The 21418-nt window shown below is 36.6% G+C and overlaps 1 protein-coding gene across 2 annotated transcripts in view; it reads right to left on the bottom strand.

Annotated features, from left to right (window-relative positions):
- Positions 1–21418, bottom strand: part of AKT3 (AKT serine/threonine kinase 3) — a 282280-nt gene that overhangs the window by 65331 nt on the left and 195531 nt on the right. The window lies entirely within an intron of this gene.

The raw sequence follows: 21418 nt of genomic DNA, 5'->3' as shown, positions 1-21418 counted from the left end.
AGGGAGTGCACAGAGCTGAAGAACAAAGATACCCATTCATGATAATGACAGAGCTTACGCAAAAAAAAAAAAAAAAAAAAAGAGGTCAGACTGTTTAGGACCTGGACTTCCATGATACGGTTTAGAGATTAATTCTGTAGATAGAGTGTCAAAGACACTTGGGTCAAAAATTAGCATAATTTTAAACAGACAACTCTGGCAGCAAGGAGAGAATCAATTTAAAATCTGAGGGACTTCCCTCGGGGTTCAGTGGCTAAGGCTGTGCACTCCCAATGCAGGGAGACTGAGTTCATTCTCTGGCCAGGGAACTAGATGCCACACATCACAACTAAAGACCCAAACACTGCAACTAAGACCCAGCACAGCCAAACAAATAAACAAATTAAAAAAAAAAAAAAAACAAAAAAAACCTGAGACTAATCAGGGAAACAATTCACAAAGTGCAACAAAAGTTACTAAACACCAATTCAGTGTTGTAAAAAGCTGGCGACACAATGGAGGAAATTGTATCAATCTGAAAGAATGTAACTATTTGGTTAGAAAAACCAGACATATGCAATTACATTAAACACACATAGTTTTAGAATAGCACACTTTAAGAAGTGAGTAAGTATCTTTGGTAGTATAAGAAGTTACCTTTGAGCTAGTAAGAGCTTCTGAGGAACCTTAACTAGAGCAGCAGTAACAGACACTTCAACAGTCAATATCCCAGGGGGGATTAGCATGCACCCTTTGGGCAAAGGCAGGAAGCGTTTCCAGCCGTGTGTTGCAGTGTGCTGCGTTGTTGCCCATAGTGTAAAGGAAAAGAATGAGGTTGGGAACAGAGGAGCAACGGATTTTATCTTGACCTGTTGACATTCAAATAAGAACTATAGCACAGTTCAGTACTATGGGACCAAATCGTATAGAGATAAATAAGAGTCAGGATACTGTTAACATCAAGGAAGCAAAATTGTTCAGTCGCCAAGTCATGTTGGACTCTTTGCAACCCCATGGACTGCAGCATGCCAGGCCTCCCTGTTTCTCAGGATCTCCTAGAGTTTGCCCAAATTCATGTCCATTGAATTGCTGATGACAGTCTGATGCTAGGAAGCAAGATATAGCCTAGAAATTTAGTAGGCACTGAAACAGAGTTAAGGCCAGAATTTTAGGATACTACAGGGATAAGGACAGGGAAAAGAGGTAGAATAGGATATTAAGATAGAGTCCTAAAAGAAATATAAAAGAAAAAAATATATGATACTTGAAGAATAAAGGATACAAAAGTTTCACCAAGAAAATTAACATTTATCAGACAAAGGAATTAGGTCACCTGTTATCTTTGAGGAAAGGGATGTCACACTTAGGTGGGCCAAGAAGAGAACATAAACTAGAAATGGTACATGACTCCTTTAGAAAAAAATCAATGAGATGAGCCAAGGTGTTACTGAAACAGATTTTTTCTCAATACATATAAATGCTTTCAAGAAAACTTTTGCCTGAAGAAATGACAGATGCTATAACGCTACAATTCATATGGAACAGGCACTTATCTGGAGAAAAACGGGATCTGAAAGGATGCACGCACCCCTATGCTCACCGCAGCACTGCTGACAGCAGCCAAGAGGCGGGAGCAACCTCAACGTCCACTGACTGAGGACTGGGGAACGAAGACGTGGAGCACGGCCCAGCCATTAAAGAGGGTGAAACAACGCCATTCGCGGCAACACAGACAGACCTAGAGGGCGTCATACCAAGTGAAGCCAGTCAGTCAGTGAAGAACAAATACTGCATGACACCCCATATATGCGGAATCTAAAAGGAAATGGTACAAATGAATCTACTCACACAACAGAAAGACTCACAGACTTAGCAAATGAACTTTAGATTGCTGGGGGGAAGGGATAGTTAGGGACTTTGGGAAGGGCATGTACACACTGCTATATTTAAAATGGATAACCAACAAGGACCTATTGTATACACATGTCTGCCCAATGTTATGTGCCAGACTGGATGGGAGTCAGGTTTGGGGGAGAATGGGTACATGTATATGTGTGGCTGAGTCCCTCTGCTGTTCACCTGAAACTATCACAACATTGTTAATGGGCTCCACCCCAATATAAATAAGAGGTTAAGGTTTGGGGGAAAAAAGGAATACCAATGATATCAGGCAGCCAGAACAGGTTACTTTATAAAAGTTAAAATATGGTGAAAAGTTGATAATTATATATGATAAAGTATATGGGAAAAATGACCATTTAATAAATGGTGCCCACAATATTCACTTAACTTTGTAGAAAAGTAACATTTGATTTTCACTTCACATCATAACAAAATTAATTTCATGTAATTTATAAACTAGAATATGAACCAATAGTTTCCTGATCTCAGGACACAAGAGCAAACAGAATCACAAAAGGAGGAACTGGTAGAATTAACTACATGAAATAGCAAAAAATGTAAACTGAGTATTTATGACAAATATTACAGTGTATATGCATAACATAGAGAGAAATCATATTAAACAGCACTAAAACATAAGGGGAAAAAAGAGAAAGGGCAAAGACAACATAAGAGGAATACACATTATTACAGTATGTGAAAATATACCACTTTATAATAATCAATGAAGTAGAGATAAAACATATGTGAAACAATTTAACACTTCGAGAAATATTATCAGTGAAAGTGTGAAGAGATACACACTGGTAGCTAGAATGTAAACATAAACCCTTTGTAGGACAACTGGCAATAGATATCAAACTAATTTTTAAAATACAGTTGTTCCTCTTTAAAATTTCCTTAAAAAAAAAAGGGCAATGTAGAAATCTACACAAGGATATTCTTGCACAGTATATATGACAAAAATGTGAAAACAGACTTTCAATCATGTTGAACATTTTTTAAATTAGATTTTTTTTTATCTATCACCACAATAAAATAAATTTTAGATGTAACTGACAGCTAAATTTAAAATATGAAACTAACTGTAAAAAGCAGAAAACAAAAATAAAAAGTTCATGGGACTAGACTTACCCTTCTGCCTGAAGCAACTAAACACAAATATTAGAAGGAATAAATGAAAACTGAGAAGAATATACAACAGAACTCTTTTTAGATAGTGGACAACAGGCAGTGTAAGACGATGATCCCTGTGAAAATAAATGAGGTGAGTCCTAAAATCTCCTGCTTTCTGTCTGAAGGCATTTTCTAGAATGTTATACAGTAAAAAACATACCAAGCATAACACAGATGTCTCACTGTTGCAGAAATAAATATCAGATTTTGAGGTGGGTGAGATGGGTGAGGTGGGTAGCATTAGTAGGACAGAATACCAGTGAGGAAGAAGCTGCACAATTTACATAGTTGTCTGCATCTGAAACCAAGTTACACACGTACAAGAATAAGCAGAGGAGTAGGGATATGCATGCCAAATAATTTCCAGACCCGAGAGACATTCCCTTTTTAATCAGTCATTAGAATGTCTTTATTGAACACAGAGGCATTCAGTAGATTTCAAAGAAGTCAGAGTAAAAGCTAAACCTACATTAACAAAACTAACAAACAAGACTGTAGAACATCATATTTGTAAAAAACGACTCTCCAGAATAAGATATAATACTCTTTGAAGGAAGACAACATGATCTAAACACAATGTAAAATTAAAAGTATCTAGTATCCAATCAACAGTTACTAGACATGAGAAGATGCAGGAAAATATGATGCATCACCAATAAAAAACTAGTCACTAGACACAGACTTTAAAAAATAACAAGAGGTGATGGAATTAACATACAGCAACTTTAAAGAAGCATATGAACATTATAAGAGATAATGGGAAATAGAAATAAATAGGACTTTTAAAGATGAAACATGTAATACCTGAATAAAAATGTTATTAGATGGGATAAACAACAGATTAGACACTGCAAGGGAAAAGACCAATGAACATGAAATTATAGCAGAAGAAAACTATATGAACTGTACCTAAAAAAAAAAAAAAAAAGAATTGTAGTGACCTGTTGGTCAAGCAGTCTAACATGTGAATAACACCAGATCCTGAAAGAGAGAGGGAGACATCTGCAAAATAAAGCCTGAATTTTTCTAAACTAGGGAAAAAAACAGATAAACGTACAGACTAAGTATTCCAATGAAACCCAGTGAGATGAAAACTCACAATCATGCATGAAAACTAAGAACATAACCAACATAACCAGTCAGAGCACAGTAAAATTGCTGAAAAACTAGTGATAAACAGAAAATCTTTAAAAAATTCTGAAGGGGAAACAAACAATACACACAGCAAATAGGAGACTTCTCCTCAGAAACTATATAAACAGAAGAACAATGGAAAAACATGTTCAAATTGCTAAAAGAAAAAAAAAAAAATCCCATATCCTAAAATCCTGCATCCAGTGGAAATATCTATAAAGTATAAAGGTTGGAGTTTGTTTTGACCATGACTGAGTAACAGATAACAGATTTACACTCCCTTCTTCAACAATTAGGAAAACATATTAAAAAAATAAAACAAGGATATCCATACATTAAGTATCACACTTCAAGGTACACTGACCCCAAAGAAAAAGGAAACAATTAATGCTTGTTTGAGAGACCATATAGAATGTAACACAGGGAGGGAAAATCAAAAAGAACTTGTGGGATCCTTGAATTATGAATAGAGAGTTCAGAGACTGGGGAGACCAAAGGAGCTATAATTCATGAGACAGAGAACCACAGAAAGGAGAGCTCCAGAGACCTGCAATGAATTGCCTTGAGTCTTACTAATCAGCACATGTATATAAGGAAAATTCCGAGGTCAGGGAAAGAGCCATTGGAAAGAATCAGGTGAAAAAAAATCATAGCTCACAGAGCTAAAAATACTTTCTGTTTTCACCAGGCAAAATGGAAAAACTGCTTAAGAAATGTGGCACCCAGTGGAGTCCTTGAACACACTGCCTCTGTAGTGCAGCAGTGTTAGTGTTAGAGGAAAGGCCACACACATGTGTCAAACTGATTTTTGACAAAGGTGTCAAGATCATTCAATGGGACTTTCCAACAAAAGATGCTGGAATAAGTAGATATCCACAGGAGATTTAAAAAAAAAAAAGAACCTCAATTCTTAGCTTATAGCATTCATAAAAATAAAACAGATCATAAAACTAAATGTGGTAGGTACAACTATAAAAGTTATAAAAGGAAATACAGGAGAAAATATTTGTGATCCAGGATAGACAAAGATTTCTTAAACAATATTTTTTTTTTAAAAGACAAATTGATACACTGGATTTCAAAATTTAAAACTCGTATTGCTCAAAAATATCACTGAAACAATGAAAAGGCAAGGTACAGTCTATGATTTCCTTAAATGTGACACTGTATATCTTATTCATGCCATTTACTAATTACATAGCACAGTAGCTTGTAGCATGCAGTCAGTAAATAGCAATAAATAAATAAATAAAACATTTTATCAATTGAATTGAAATAACTTTCTGACTTTTCTACAATGAATATGCATTATTGTTACTTTCATAATGGGGAAATTATATAGATTACAATTAAAATTCTATTGATTCTTTTAGCAATTTAGGCTTTTGACAGTTTTTTGTTGGCAGAAGCTCAGGACAAAGATGAAGACTATACAAGTACTATATAGTTCTGCATGTTCAGCAACAAGCCTAGTATGTGGGCACATTATATGCTTAATAAATGTACTGCAGAGAATAAAGTTAAATTCAAAAATCCTTTCCAGAGAATTATTTGTAAGAAAAATGAGGCTTAAAGTCTTAAAGGTAAAGTGTTTTTCATTAGAAACATTAAAAAGACCACAACTAAATAATCTTGTTTTTGTTTTTTTAAAAAAATGAATTGTTTGCTCTTCAAGCAAGGAACACATCTTCAGAAGTTTGCTTTCCTTAGCAATGACCACATGATTTTTTTTGATTGTGTTTTGTGCTTAATAATGCTGTGAAACTACAATAATGCAAATAGACTGTTTTAATGATTTAAATAAACAAGTCAAGATTTCATCACAAACCCAGAATGCTTATCTTGAAAACAAATTACTATATTTTGAAAACTATGCAAAAAACTTTCAAAAAATAAACATCTGAACTTAAACAATATTCTGAGAATTATCAATGCAATCTAAGACTTTAAACCAAACTATATTTTTCTTGCAACTCTTATCCGTATATACAAACTTTAGTCATTCTTTTGTAATGGCAAAATGTTGGTTAATAGAGAGAATATGTTCAATACAAGTCAATAATTTCAATGATTACATTCATTAATCATAATATTGATGAGCTCAGAACCCGAATACTCTAAAGACAACTAATTAACTAAGCAACAAGATGTGGCAGTCTGTGCAATAATGCTGATTAACACATCCCTTGAGTTTACAAAAAACCTCAGATGAAAAGAATGTCTCAAGCTCACATACAGGACAACTCATCAACAATACTGTCCTAGTCCATTTGGGCTGCCATAACAGATTACCACAGACTTGGTGGATTATAAAAGTGAAAGTTAAAGTCACTCAGTATGTCCGACTCTTTGAGACCCCATGGACTATACAGTCCATGGAATTCTCCAGGCCAGAACACTGGGCCACACAAATTTATTTCTCATAATTCTGGAGGCTGAGAAATATAAGATCAATGCAATGGCAGATTGAGTGTTTATTTCCTGGTTCATCGACAGCTGTCTTTTCACTGTGTCCTCAGATTGGGGAAGGAGCAACTGAACTCTCTTGAGCTGTCCTTTATGGAAGTGAAAGTAAAAGCTGCTCAGTCGTGTCCGACTCTTTGCAACCCCAAGGACGTATAGTCTATGGAATTCTTCAGGCCAGAATACTGGAGTGGGTAGCCTTTCCGTTCTCCAGGGGATCTTCCCAACCCCGGGATCGAACCCAGGTTTCCTGTGTCGCAGGCAGATTCTTTACTAGCTGAGCCACAAGGAAAGCCCAAGAATACTGGAGTGGGTAGTCTACCCCTTCTCCAGCAGATCTTCCTGACCCAGGCATCAAACCAGGGTCTCCTGCACTGCAGGTGGATTCTTTACCAGCTGAGCTATCAGGGTATCCCTGAGCTTTCCGTTACAAGAGCATTATTCCATTCATGAGGGTTCCACCTTCATGACCTAATCAGTCCAAAGACTTTGTTTTAAGTGCCATCACAAAGAGGATTAGGTTTTCACTTATGAGTTTGGGAGGGAAAGATTCAGTCTGTAGTAAATACTACAATCACAACTAGAATGGTATTAGTTATACAATAAAACATTTAAACATGTACTTTTATAGGATCAAATAAAAGTACACCTACATTTAATAGGTAATAGATTTGTTTTCTAGATCATGTTTATTCTTTTCACAAGCTAAACTCCATAGTTTCTATGTATTTTGCATAGAAAATTTAATGTATTGCCCTCGGGGCATTCAGGCCCGGTCCTTACTATGTATGACAAACCCACAGCAAACATTATCCTCAATGGTGAAAATGTGAAAGCATTTCCCCTAAAGTCAGGAACAAGACAAGAGTGCCCACTTTCACCACTACTATTCAACATAGTTTTGAAAGTTTTGGCCACAGCAATCAGTGCAGAAAAAGAAATAAAAGGAATCCAAATTGGAAAAGAAGAAGTAAAACTCTCACCATTTGCAGATGACATGATCCTCTACATAGAAAACCCTAAAGACTCCACCAGAAAATTACTAGAGCTAATCAATGAATATACTAAAGTTGCAGGATATAAAATCAACACACAGAAACCCCTTGCATTCCTATACACTAACAATGAGAAAACAGAAAGAGAAATTAAGGAAACAATTCCATTCACCATTGCAACGAAAAGAATAAAATACTTAGGAATGTATCTACCTAAAGAAACTATAGACCTATACACAGAAAACTATAAAACACTGGTGAAAGAAATCAAAAAGGACACTAAGAGATGGAGAAATATACCATGTTCATGGATCAGAAGAATCAATATAGTGAAAATGAGTATACTGCCCAAAGCAATCTATAGATTCAATGCAATCCCTATCAAACTACCAATGGTATTTATCACAAAGCTAGAACAAATAATTTCACAATTTGTATGGAAATGCAGAAAACCTTGAATAGCCAAAGCAATCTTGAGAAATAAGATTGGAACTGGAGGAATCAACCTGCCTGACTTCAGGCTCTACTACAAAGCTGCAGTCATCAAGACAGTATGGTACTGGCACAAAGACAGAAATATAGATAAATAGAACAAAATAGAAAGCCCAGAGATAAACCCATGTACCAATGGACACCTTATCTTTGACAAAGGAGGCAAGAATATACAATGGAGAAAAGACAATCTCTTTAACATGTGGTGCTGGGAAAACTGGTCAACCACTTGTAAAAGAATGAAACTAGAACACTTTCTAACAACACCATACACAAAAATAAACTCAAAATGGATTAAAGATCTAAACTTAAGACCAGAAACTATAAAACTCCTACAGGAGAACATAGGCAAAACACTCTCCGACATACATCACAGCAGGATCCTCTATCACCCACCTCCCAGAATATTGGAAATAAAAACAAAAATAAACAAATGGGACCTAATTAAACTTAAAAGCTTCTGCACAACAAAGGAAACTATAAGCAAGGTGAAAAGACAGCCTTCAGAATGGGAGAAAATAATAGCAAGTGAAGCAACTGACTAACAACTAATCTCAAAAATATACAAGCAACTCCCGCAGCTCAATTCCAGAAAAATAAACGACCCAATCAAAAAATGGGCCAAAGAACTAAACAGACATTTCTCCAAAGAAGACATACAGATGGCTAACAAACACATGAAAAAATGCTCAACATCACTCATTATTAGAAAAATGCAAATCAAAACCACAATGAGGTACCATTTCACGCCAGTCAGAATGGCTGCGATCCAAAAGTCTATAAGCCCTAAATGCTGGAGAGGATGTGGAGAAAAGGGAACCCTCTTACACTGTTGGTGGGAATGCAAACTAGTACAGCCACTATGAGGAACAGTGCGGAGATTCCTTAAAAAACTGGAAATAGAATTGCCTTTTGACCCAGCAATCCCACTGCTGGAGAAACCAGAATTGAAAGAGACACGTGTACACCAATGTTCACTGTAGCACTGTTTATAATAGCTAGGACATGGAAGCAACCTAGATGTCCATCAGCAGGTGAATGGATAAGAAAGCTGTGGTACATATACACGATGGAGTATTACTCAGCCATTAGAAAGAATACATTTGAATCAGTTCTAATGAGGTAGATGAAACTGGAACCTAGTATACAGAGTGAAGTAAGCCAGAAGAAAAACCACCAATACAGTATGCTGCTGCTGCTGCTAAGTCACTTCAGTCGTGTTCGACTCTGTGCGACCCCATAGACAGCAGCCCATTCTGCATATATATGGAATTTAGAAAGATGGTAACGATAATCCTGTATGCGAGACAGCAAAAGAGACATAGATGTACAGAACAGTCTTTTGGACTCTGTGGGAGAGGGAGAGGGTGGGATGATTTGGGAGAATGGCATTGAAACATGTATATCATATAAGAAACGAATCGCCAGTCCAGGTTCGATGCAGGATACAGGATGCTTGGGGCTGGTGCACTGGGATGACCCAGAGGGATGGTACGGGGAGGGAGGTGGAAGGGGGGTTCAGGATGGGGAACACGTGTACACCCGTGGCGGATTCATGTTGATGTATGGCAAAACCAATACAATATTATAAAGTAATTAGCCTCCAATTAAAATAAATAAATTTAAATTTAAAAAAATTTTTTTAAAAAGAAAAGAAAATTTAATGTAATGTAAATTTATTTATATTTAGTGCTTGAAGAGTTTTTTTCAGAAAAGATAGTGATACAGACAAAAATATAAAAATGTCATTTTAATAAATAGTTCAATATTACATTTCTTAAAATTTACATTAAGCACTTAGGATGCTACAAGAGAACTAAAAGTGATCTAAGGTCAGATGGCTGGACTCTGAAATAGTCATTTGGTTAAAAATTTCCAGCTAAATTACCTCAAGCTCTAAGAAATGCAATATTAACATTAAAAAACAAACAAACCAAAAAAGAAATTCAAGATATTACCAGAATACAGAAGAAAAACCACATGATCATTCCAACAGATGTAAAAAATAATCTGGCAAAACTTTACATTCTATCATTAAAAAAAAAACCCTCAGGAAAATAGGAATAAAAAGGAACTTATTCAACTTGTTAAAATATTCATAATACTTTAATATAAAGTCTTAACAGTGAGGGTATAAATGTATTTGCCTTAAGATCTGGTGTAAGGTAAAGATGAGTGCTCTTACTTTCCTATTTAACACTGTTCTGTAGGTCTTAGCTTAATAAGATAAGAAAAAGAGAGAAAACCTATTGAGGTTGAAAAAAGAGGAAGTAAAACTGTCTTTGTTTTCATACGATGTGATTATCCCAAAGAGAATCTCAACATATTTATGAACAAGCAACTAAACTTTGAGAAAGGATTTAGGATTCAAGGCTATAAGTAAATATCAACTGTATTTCTAAATGCAACAAACAACTCATTTTTGAGACTTCAAACAAATCATTTATAGTATAAGAGAACACATAAGATAAATAAGGATAAATATAACAAGAAATGTAGGGGTCCTGTTCACTAAAAACTATATAATATTGTTGAAAAATTAAAGAAGATCTAAATAATTGGAATGATATACCATGTTCATGGATCAGAAGACAATACTGTTAACATGTCAATTCTCCCTAAATTGATCTACAGATTACAATATTATTTAAAGTCTAGTAGACCTTCATGACGGAGAACGCAATGCACCCCACTCCAGTACTCTTGCCTGGAAAATCCCATGGACAGAGGAGCCTGGTAGGCTGCAGTCCATGGGGTCGCTAAGAGTCGGACGCGAGGGAGCGACTTCACTTTCACTTTTCACTTTCATGCGTTGGGGAAGGAAATGGCAACCCACTCCAGTGTTCTTGCCTGGAGAATCCCAGGGATGGGGGAGCCTGGTGAGCTGCCATCTATGGGGTCACACAGAGTTGGACACGACTGAAGCGACTTAGCAGCAACTTAGCAGCACACCTTCATGTAGAAATCAACACTCTACAATTAATATAAAATGTTAAGCAAATAGAGTTGCCAAGATAATTTTTAAAAAGAAGGGTAAAATTGGAAGACTCAAAACTGCCTCATTTCAATACTCTAAGGCAAAGGTACTAAAGACAGTGAGATAAATGGATTGATGGACATAGATCAGAGGTGTCAGGGTAATTCAATGAGAAAAAAATAGTTTTTTCAACAAACACTTTTCAAAAAATTTTTGTTGTTGTTTTAGTCGCTAAGTCTTATCAGACTCTTTGAGACCCCATGAACTGTAGTCTGCCAGGCTCCTCAGTCCCTGAGATTTCCCAGGCAAGAAAACTAGAGTGGGTTGCCATTTCCTTCTCCAGGGGATCTTCCCTACCCAGGGATCCAACCTATGACTCTTGCACTGGCAGGCAGGTTCTTTACCACTGGACCACCAGGGAAGCAAACTTTTTCGTTTACTCTATCCCTAAACCAAGTTTTATTGTAGACTTATAGAAGTCTTTCAAGACCTAAAGTTCTTGCCAATATGTAACAACATACCAAGAAAGGCCAGAACACCTGAGTTGATGCACTAAGTCACCCATCTGCACCAGCAGAAAAGATCAGTCCCTGAAGTCTTTTCTCTTTTGCCTCTTTATTGAGAATTATGAAAAAGTTAATCAGGAAAAATATGAGGCAGGCAAGATACTGCTACAAGTAAAAAGAATTTCTAGACTCACTAAATTGTTTTAAATGAATTTTAACCATGAGAGAAAAACTACAAGTCAACAGCCCCAATTTATTTTTAAGGGCAGATAGTTAGTACTTTAAATTTTGAGTTTAGGAATAAAACTGTAGTAAATATCTGGGGGTCAAGTCATGAGAAGTCACTTCATGCTTAAGTATTTCAAATCATGATGCTACTGACTGAAACTGTGTCTGATTTGTTTATATGTAATTTTATTGGACTTTGCAAAACTGTCCAGAATATTTATATACTCTTAACTTTAAAAGGACAACAACAACAAAAATCTGTGCTTATCTGTTTATATGTCTGAAATCACCCATCCTAATCAGATACAAGCTTATTTACTGGATAAACTACAAGGTTATATTTTGCCCCACAAGATCTATTCCTGTTTAACATAGACTTAAAATCACATACTGCCTTAATGCTGTCCTATTTTCAACAAATATTTTTTCAGTTAAATATCCAGTTCCAAAAAAAATGAACCTTGATTCTTTAATACCATAAAGAAAATTAACTTGAAGTGGATTACAGACTAAATATAATTCTAAAAACTATTAACATTTCTAGAAGAAACATAGGAGTAAATCTTAACAACGTTGGGTTAGGAAAAGATGTTTTAAATTAAATCCCATATCTGTAAACTACAAAAGAAAAACACTGATAAATTGTATTTCATCTAATTTAAAAGTTTTGTGCCTCAAAACAGAGGATGAGATGGCTGAATGGCATCACCAACTCGATGGACATGAGTTTGAGTGAACTCCGAGAGTTGGCGATGGACAGGGAGACCTGGCGTGCTGCGATTCATGGGGTCGCAGAGAGTTGGACACGACTGAGCGATGAACTGAACTGAACTGAACTGAAGTAAGAAAGCACACGAGTGGTTAGAAGGATAGGAGGTGATGGTGGAAACTGTAAAGGAGTATGAAAGACTTGTTACGATGACAGACCTGTTCTATATCATGATTGTGGTATTGGTAAACAACACATTTGTCAAAACTCACTAATTTGTACACTTAAAAGTGGTAAATTTTACTGACTATAAATTACATGAACAATATGACTTCTAAACAATGGATTTAAGCAAAAATAAACACAGGGAAAAAATTCCCCACTAAAAAATGAAATGGCAGAACACAGACTGGGAGAAACTATTTGCAAAACATATATATCATAAGTACTTGCAAACTGTATAAAGAAGTCTGACTACTCAATATTAAGAAAACAAACAACCCAATCAAAACACGGACCAAAGATTTTAACAGATACTTCAATAAAGAAGACACAACATGGCAAATCAGCACAGGAAAGCATGTTCAATACCATTAATAATTCAGGAAATTCAAATTAAAACTGTAAGATGCCATTACACATCCAAAAGACAAGGTAAATAAGAAAGACTAACCACGCCAAGTGAGGCAATGATGCTAAATAATATCCTAGAAATGCAAAATGGTACAATTTGGCAGTTTCTTATGAAGCTGAACATACCAAATGACACAGAAATTGTATTCCTAGATATGCACCGAAGGCAACTAAAACTATACATCCACACAAAGATGTGTACTGGAATATTCACAAGAAATTTTTTCATAATAGCCCCAAACTGCAAGAAAATCAAATATCTACTAAAGATTAAATAGATGTTATAATATATCCACAAAAGACCATAAGAAGAATAAACTCCTGATGTATGCAACAATATTGATGACTTTTTAACTATTAAGTGTAAGATACAGAACACAAATGACTATATACTGTGTTTTGATATTATAGTTTTAAATATTTAAATATTATTTTGCTACACTATCCTTTTTTTTTCCTCCTTCAAAGTTTCCAATTTATACACATATTGTGCCTTCCGTTTTTACTCTCTTGAAATGTTCACTCTGGGGTAATCCAGTCTTTGTGCAAAAAGTGTGACTACACTGAAATTGCCATCCTGTGCCATAACCACAAGGAAAAAAATTGTGAAAACAGATAAATGCCCAGTCAGCTCCTCAAGCTTCAGCTACTTCATCTCATGTTCTAGATATAAAAGTAAGCAACTTAGATGTTGAGCCTAGACGAGTCTTTGGATTATTACTTCACAAGCAGAGATATATTGGTTTAATGAACTTGGGGAATTTAGCATTGAAATATGGGATTCCCTGGTGGCTCAGATGGTAAAGAATCCTCCTGCAATGCGGGAGACCTAGGTTTGATCCCTGGGTTGGGAAGATCCCCTGGAGGCGGCCATGGCAACTTACTCCAGTATTCTTGCCTGGAGAGTTTCATGGACAGAGGAGCCTGCTGGGCTACAGTTCATTGGGCCACAAAGAGTCAGACACGACTGAGCAACTAAGCACAGCACAGCAGCCTTGAAATATAAAATTACATAGTAAAGACATTCCCAAATGTATTTTGCCTTGAACTGTATGTATTAATGTGAATATTATAATGCATCCTTCTTGGCTTGACACTTTGTAGAAAAGCTCTGGGTGAAGACAACAGAACTCTGCTAAAACCTATGTAATATACTAATAACTAAAATGGTTAGCGAAGAAGTCACTTGTCAGACTTCTGACAATAAAGATAGTCGTACATCTGTAAACTTAGTAAAATTTTAAAAATCACTATGAATATGAAATGATACTTTTAATTTAAAAGTCACCCAAATCACACCTCCATAAATTAGTAAGTAGATCTAGAATGCTGACTGCCGGCACTTCTGTCTCATGTGAATTTAAAATGAGATCATTGAAGACAAAACGCCAGCAAGATAATGAGAATCTAAAATAAGTATGAGAGACTCTCAAGATTGGCATGAAACTAGAAGTCATATGCAAAAACTAAAATGAATTTTATCAAAGGACTTACTATAGAGTGTACAATGAACTAAAATATGGACAAAAATAGTAAACAACTGAAAATGTTAGCTTTATTTGTACCCAGATATATATAGAAGAATGTGAAAAATTTATCAGATGACTAACATTTCTATGTAATCATTTTCCTTTCCCCACTAATCAATCTCTTATCAATCTCCAGGAGATTATAGCCTGGAGAAGGATTTATAGAGGTTTGATATATTCTAGAGGTTTGTTTTACAGACCTGAAAGAAATAAGGACATGAGTAAGGATTTTGGTAAAGAGTCTTAAGTAAAGACATTCTAAATCAAACTAAACAGTTTTCAGTTTACTCCCCTCCTTGCCTCCCACCCCATCCCTCCCCCGCCAATATTTTTCTGCTTCTCGAGGGAGGTGGCACCCCACTCCATATTCTTGCCTGGAGAATCCCAGGGACGGGGGAGCCTGGTGGGCTGCCGTCTATGGGGTCGCACAGAGTTGGACACGACTGAAGCGACTTAGCAGCATATAAATTTGAGACTCTGAGAGTTGGTGACGGACAGGGAGGCCTGGCATGCTGTGATTCATGGTGTCGCAGAGTCGGACATGACTGAACTGAACTGAAGTTACAGCTGGTAAAGAACCCATCTGGCAGTGCAGGAGATGCAAGAGATGTGGGTTTGATCTCTGGGTCGGGAAGATCCGCTGGAGAAGGAAATGGCAACCCACCCCAGTATTCTTGCCTGGAAAAGCCCATGGACAGAGAAGCCTGGTGGGCTACGGCCCATGGGTTTGCAGAGAGTCAGACATGATTGACTGCACGTACACACACACATCCACACAATCTACAAAAAGAGAGTGGTTTGGATATGTTAGCAGCAGTGGGATGGGTCACATTATTAGAGTGCTTTTATAATCAGTTCTCCATGTGCTGATTTACTGTCTACCAAAGGTTGTACTGAACCTTCATAACCTTGTTCTACTGAGCTCCAAACCAACCCTTGTGTAGTCAAGGTACGTATCATTCATCAAGCCGTAAGAAAAGAAGAATTCATGGTATTCTGCTTAGGAACTAGTGAAAGTGAAAGTCCCTCAGTCATGTCCGACTCTTTGCGACCCCAAAACTATACAGTCCATGCAATTCTCTAGGCCAGAATACTTGAGTGGGTAGCCTTTCCCTTCTCTAGGGGATCTTCCCAACCCAGAGATCAAACCCAGGTCTCCTGCTTTGCAAGCAGATTCTTTACCAGCTAAGCCACAAGGGAAGCCCAAGAATACTAGAGTGGGCAGCCTATCCCTTCTCCAGCGGAATTAGTAGTAGATGTCAAATCCAATGAATTCAATTGCTATCTTTCAGTTGTGTATCTTTACTCGTACACTCAATATACTTCCCTTAACTTCTAAGGCTTTATATAAAGACAGCTGAACACCGAAGAATTGATGCTTTTGAACAGTGCTGTTCAAAACTGTAATGCTTTTGAACTGTGGGGACTGTGGTGTTGGAGAAAATTCTTGAGAGTCTCTTGACTGCAGGGAGATCCAACCAGTCTATCTTCAAGGAAATCAGTCCTGAATATTCACTGTAAAGACTGATGCTGAAGCTGAAACTCCAATACTTTGGCCACCTGATTCAAAGAACCAACTCACTGGAAAGACCCTGATGCTGGGAAAGATTTTAGGTGGGAGGAGAAAGGGACGACAGAGGATGAGATGGTTGGATGGCATCACAGACTTGATGAACATAAGTTTGAGTAAGCTCCAGGAGTTGGTGATGGACAGGAAGCCTGACGTGCTGCAGTCCAAGTCCATGGAGTTGCAAAGAGTCAGACATGACTGAGCAACTGAACTGAACCGACCTTCTAAGGCTTCTCTTGTCTGGCTGCTTCTACCCAGTATTCTCCTTAGGCTTCTCTTATCACCAGTGTCCAATGTTGGTACCTTCAGGCACCATTCTTAGCCACTTATCTTTTGAACTACACACTATTCTCACACTGGACACCTTCCCTTCCTTGGTTTCAGCATTGCTGCTGAACTCTATTTGTATCTCTAACCTAACTCTCCCACCTCCTTCAGGTTCCCTTGTGGTACCTCACATACAGGATGATAAACTCAGAAATCATTCCTTTTACTGTTCCCTGATTTTACAAATAGCCCAGTACCCATACAAATTCTCCAAGTAGCAAATAGGAAACTGTGTGATGTTTTCCTATCTCTCCTTTCAGTCATTAAATCCCAGAAAGCCTATACCTGAACAGCATTTAGAATGTGATTCCTTCTCACTAATATTGCCTCAATTAACTACTTATCATTTTTTGAACAAGTTACCTAAACCTTCCACCTGCAGTAGCTTCTAAGCCATTTCTCTGCATCCAATTTTATCTTTTCCAATACAAGCCTCATAACGTTACCAAAGTCTTCCTTCTAAAACGTTTCATACAGAAATTCTTCTATGTTGGTTCACTGCATCCAGGATACAATCTAAACTGCTTGGGAGAGATCTGGCCTAACACGACCCTAACTACCTGCTCGCATGCTTCTGGCTTCTCTCTGCAGGACTCTGTGCGTCATTCATACCATGCTACATCCGGGGAGGTAGAGGAGAGCTTGCATGAGCTCCCACATTCTAAGCATTCTATTTTCTCTGCATAGGAATGCGCTCCCTCTCATCCTTACTTATGTAACTTACAGTCAGCGTTAACACTTAGCTCAGCCAACTACCTGAAGAAGTGTTTCTGACCATGCCATTCTCCCCCTTCCTTTCTCTTCCTTTTGGACTGATTCAAATCTACATTGTCTGTATCCCACAACAACTAGTGTTTTCATAGCAATAATGACACCGAATATGCATATTTTCTTGTCTGCAATTAGATACTCATCTTCTCAAGGAAAGTACCATATTTCCCTTATTTCTACATCCTCTGGTGTCCAACTCATTGTAATTGCTCATTAAATATTTAATAGGCAAATGGATTATACTGGAGTGGGTTCTGAACTTAACATATAAACCATCAAGTAAACCAAAACCACCCTTGGAAATTCCTTAGGAAGGCATTACACTGAAGACCAATTTGCTGTCTCAACATAGTTAAGCTAGCACAGTTTTTCCTTTAGCACTGAAATACTAGTTTCTTTGGAGGACCATCCGTACTTACAATCCAGTTAATGACAATGTTTTATAAAAACTATGCATTTTTAAGCACTAGAATTTACATCCCATCAAACTCCAAGGATGGCAAGTAGAAACTGGCGTGGAGTAGAAGAACAGCAGTTTCTCTCTCATACTGAGGGTACTCTGAAAATGTTTAGCAAGAGGAGTGGCAGGATCACCACTTTCTTCCTTGCTTCCTTTCCACTCTCTCTTCTTCCCCTGCCTCATCCCTCCTTCATTCCTATCTGTTATCTGTTGCTAAGCCTATTTCTTTGAATTCATATAAATTACGATGTGACTCCACTGTACTGACATGCCTGTAAGGATTGTTCACAACCAGTATTTCTCTCATAATCTATTCCCACCAAGATTATGTAGCACTGTAAACAATACTGGCAAATATAGGAATATACAAGCATAGCCACAAGCATGCTAAACTCTTGTGCCATCTATTAGGCTGAAAGAAGTTCAAACATTCACAAAAATGTGAAGAAAGTATAAAGAAATGTCTCAGCTGCTGTACTTATATTTCGAAATAAATATTCTAAAATATAGGCTAGAAGAATACTATGGCTAATTGAAAATCATCAGACAATGAGTATGAATTGAGTGAAAACTCAGCTAGTTACTAATTAACTTCAATGGGTCCACTAAAGAAGCCTATCTCAGAGCAAACACTGGACAGAAGAGACTTGAGGATGCTGCCACTTGGGTAGGTACTAACAACTCACCAAAATAAAGTAAGTCACCATAAGCATACACTGAGTACAGATTTGCTTCTCAGAAAAACTTAAGAATTGGAATAACCCCATCAAGTTCCAAGAATTAAATGAATAACTACGTGTATGTGTTTATAAAGCACATTTTAACGTACACTTAAAATGTATAAAATGCATTTAAAAGCATATTTGATAACCTAAAAGAATAAAAACACTGGGAGGTTACACACATAAAACTTTCATTTTTACAAAAATCATGTAAACATAATTATACTTCCATTTTTTATATTTATGGCAATTCTATAGTTACTATACATGCATGTAAAATTACATTACCATATGAAAGTATACCTGCTTCAATACATAAAATACTTTAGTTTTTATCTATGGCACATACCTAAAACAGAAGTTCTGAAATAGGAGGAGAAATGCCAAACAAGAGAAATAGTGTAGGCATTTCAATGAGTAAGAAAACCATCTGGCTAGCTTAAAAATCTGCTTCTGTGTAAGAAAAAATTTTTTAACAATCATCAATTGATTAACTGTCTACATACTCAAGGTTTAGAACAGAAGTACGAGTGACAACTAGCTCCCTCTACTAAGCTCCAGGCAGCTTCCCTTCATCTCACCATCTAAAACTCTTCCTTCTTTCCTATAAAGTCCCATGGTCCTTAATCTATATACTTCTGATACTAGAGATAATTATCACTTTTACACTTAGTATAAACTTTATACCTTATCTTCCCCACTAGACCATAAACTCTTTCAGAGTAAGAGTTACGCTTAATTCAGATCTGTACACCCACTTATCTACCAGAGTACTCTGCTCATTCTCAATAAATAAATATTTTATAAATACACAAAAAGATAGGTTCTCCTGAAAACACATTTTCAGCATTTCTTCTAAAGAACCTATGTACTACATTACTTTCTGTTTTTCTTCCTACTTCTCAGTAGTTCCTATTTTACCAGTTTTTTTGAAAAATTCATTTATTTGGCTGCTTCAAGTCTCAGTTGGTGCATGTGGGTTTAGTTGCCCTATGGTATGTGGGATCTTAGTTCCCCAAGAAGGAATTGAACCTGTGTCCCTTAATTGGAAGACAGAGTCTTAACCACTGGGCTACCAGGGATGTCCTCTAATTTACCACTTTTGCTAACTTATTTTACCCCTGTTCCTGGAGGGAAACTTTTCATCTATTCACTTATTTGCTCATTCAAAACATCCAGTAAGTGTCAAGTTCCTACTATGTGTTAGGTAGTGTGCTAGGTGCCAGGGTTATACCAGTGGGTAAGTCTTTAGGGAGCTTTGAGCCTAGCAGGAAGGACAGATAAGTAAATAATTATAAAGCAATGTGCTAATTTTTATGATAGATACAAACACATGATGCTGTTTAACAGTACTTCTATAATTTAAGAGTGCTTCTCCAACTTTTTGCCTGCAGTTTATCATTTCCCAATATAATATTCCCTCCACTGGTCATCCATCCATCTGCCTACCTATCTTTCTTCCTTCAACTTTAATATACACCTTTGATACAAAATACAAAAGATGCCCAAGAATAAAGTGAAAAATCAGACTTACTCCCATCTTTTCCCCAGTGATTGATTCAGTGTGCCTTCCTGAAGGTAAGCACTAATGTCCAGTACATAATTCAGAGATAGTCAATGTAGACACAGATGTATATGCACACATATATGGTCTTACTTTAACATGATAGTAGCATACTTTATATTCTGTCTACATCTTGCTTTTCTTATTTCATAACATATCTTAGAAAATGCATTGTCTCAGCCCATATTGGGTGACATCTTTCTTTTTAATGAATATAAAGTATTTCACTGCATGAATATCTAAGCAGACCTCCTGGAAGTGAAATTGCTGGGTCCCAGAATATGTGCTTTTTTAATTTTGACAGATACTAACATAGAGATTTCACCAATTTAAATTTCCTATAAAATAGGAAATATTCACCTCCATAACTTAAATTACAACCTTTATGGGAATGGCTCCCAAATCTGTATCCATATTCTGACCCATATTTATTCTCTGTGGTATTTCCATATACATATTTCTTGGAACCTTAGGAAAAAGCTTTTTAAAACCAACTTTATAATTTTACCGTTAACACACTCTTCCTAAGTTCACTACACATATTAATTCTCCATGATCCCAACCAAACGCTTTTCTACCCACATTCAATTAATGAACTCAACTAAGACAGATCAATCCTATATAATTCTATGACACCCATCTTCTTTTTCTCAGACAACATCTGACTGACAAGGGTTCAGTTCAGAATGCCTGGATTACTAAATTCTAACTACCCAACTTGTTCCTCTCTGCTTGCCTACCAGTGATTTTGCTCACATCATCCTCTCTGCCTGAAATATCCTCTCAAATCAGTTCCCCTGTTGGAATTTCATTAAGCCTAATCTAAACACTAGATCCATTCATAACAAATTTTCTTTTATTAATATATTAACACTTAGGTCTTTTACCATATTCTAATTTATAATAGTTATAAGATAAATTATAAACTCTTAACACATTTTGATAAACTCACACTGCCAAGGCACTCAAAATGTGTTTACCAAATGAATGAATGAATTTTTTGCAATGCACTAATTCCTGTAAGTCAGATAATTCAATAGGAGAAAACATGCCACAGAGGATAATTGCTTCCTCTTTCCTTACCTCTTTCCCTCTTTCCTTCCTTCCTCTCTTTCCCTCCTTCCCTTATTTCTTCCTTTTCCTCCCTCCTTTTCTCTCCCTCCCTCTTTTCCTCCTTTCTTCCTTCCCTCTCCTTCCTTCTTTTCTTTCAGGTAATAAGATTATTTTAAAGTCTGTGAGATACAGGCCCCTATTTAAGAATTAAATTTCAGAATACTCACA

Source organism: Capra hircus, chromosome 16 (genome assembly GCF_001704415.2).
Source record: "Capra hircus breed San Clemente chromosome 16, ASM170441v1, whole genome shotgun sequence".
Taxonomy (NCBI): domain Eukaryota; kingdom Metazoa; phylum Chordata; class Mammalia; order Artiodactyla; family Bovidae; genus Capra; species Capra hircus.
This window is presented reverse-complemented; position numbering and strand designations above follow the sequence as displayed.